Raw genomic sequence first — 1937 nt, 5'->3', positions numbered from 1 at the left:
TCCTCTCAGGCAGTTGCAGAGCAGAAGGTCTCCCCTCAGCCTCCTTCTCTCCAGGCTGGACACCCCCAGCTCCCCCAGCTGCTCCTCAGAAGACTTGTGCTCCAGATCTATCTTCTCATTTCCAAACTGCTCTATGACAGCACTTATTCAGAAGTAAAACAGAGAAGCCATTATGATGAATTTGCACAGCAAACTGGGACAGGCACAGCTGATGATGGAGCAATGTACTTGTTCAGACAGCTTAGTTACACTGTCTACATGTAACTACCATGATCAAATACTGTTTGAAAAAACTTGGTAAAAGCCTAAGGCTACAAAAAGACAGTGATCCCTTCTGAAGAAAAATGCTGTTCACTCTACTTCATCTTGACACTAAAGTCACTAATGAGAGATTTCCTTAAAAAGCCCAGAAAACAACCAAAATACTTGAAAAATACCAGGGCAGGGGGAGATTTTGAACTTGTGAGAAGAACACACTGAATACAAACAAGCAGGAAGGTCACCCACCAACTACGAAACACTAAGTTTTCAGCCAGTGCAGCCACCTCTGCTTTCATCTAGCAGTGAGGAATGAGGCACAACCCCAGGCAGCCAGTCCTTGTTCAGAGCAGTGATTGCAGTCAAGCTGCTCAGTGCTCCTCCATTTACCCTTGGTCAGTTGTGAAGGTGGAGGAGCTGACTTCAAACTTTACCCCCCACCCTACTTCCACATCTTCACTTCAGAAGCTGAATTCCTTGTGGCACTGGAACTTCATTTCCCAGGTGAGAAAGGAACTACTAACCCACCAAAAGGTGATCCCAAAAATATACATAATATGTTCTGGCATGGAAATACTGCTCTCCTCATCTTCGGCCACTCTTCAAATTCTCTTACTGATCTACTAGACCAGCTGGGTTCATCTGATGGTTTATTTCTATCCTGGGGGTTCCTTTGCTGCCTTGCAGCAGCTCCCAGCTCACAATTTCTTAACACTCACAGAATTTCTTAATGTGTTCACTACAAACCTAAAATACTCCTTCATTGTCTGAAGAAAAACAAAAGGATGAACTTACTTACTGATGAGGGATGTCCCAGACCTGAAGGAGCATGGATGGACCTTCCAACCACTCCTAAAATACAGGGTTTATGTCAGCAGCACAGCAAGTGCCAAACTTTATGACTTAAACCCATACCATACTTGATGTTATGCAGATACATCTCTCAAACTGAGGCTAACTCATCCATCCATATGTACTAATCTGGCACAAATTCCTCAGAATTTTACACATACAGAAATTTAGCTCTGTATGTTTAGTCTTCAAGTAGCTATTCATTTTTTTCCCCATAAAAATCAGTATTTATCCCCTATGTAACTTGTTCCTTTATTCTGAGGTTTCCTGTAAATATAATAGGTGTTTTTACTACCATGTATACCAAACAGTTCCCCAAACTATAACACTCCAGCCTCTTAATATTAACAGAAAGGGTTAAATAAAAAAAGGGAAAATAAAAAACTCCTGCTCCCTTCTCCTCTAAGCTCAACATATTTCTCTTGAAATAGAAGTTCTGGCTAAAGTCCTGAATTTTAGATAGTTTGCAAACTATCACCTACTGGAAAACAGCACATTTTGTGATCCCTGACATAAAGCATTTTGAATATTAATATCAAGTAACAGGAGCCATTTCCTCCTGCTACTACACTGAAAGTACCTGTTCCAAAAATGCTGTCAGCAAAGGCTGTGGCTGTTGATTGCTTCACACTGTGCACTACAGCCTGATCAGCAGACTGCCTTACAGACAAGCAGGCTAGTTTCTCCTAGGAGCATGGAATGAGTCACATCCTGACCAAAAGCACATGTCCACCTGTGAACAGTTTCAAGACAGTAAGAGTTTAGATAGCTAAAATTAACTTATCCTCTAAAAGAAAGTGCTACAGCAGAGCTTAGGGAACACAAAC

The sequence above is a fragment of the Chaetura pelagica genome, unplaced genomic scaffold (assembly GCF_000747805.2).
Source record: "Chaetura pelagica isolate M959 unplaced genomic scaffold, ChaPel_1.0 scaffold526, whole genome shotgun sequence".
In the NCBI taxonomy this organism is placed as follows: domain Eukaryota; kingdom Metazoa; phylum Chordata; class Aves; order Apodiformes; family Apodidae; genus Chaetura; species Chaetura pelagica.
The sequence above is the reverse complement of the archived record's forward strand: the minus strand, read 5'-3'. Positions refer to the sequence as shown.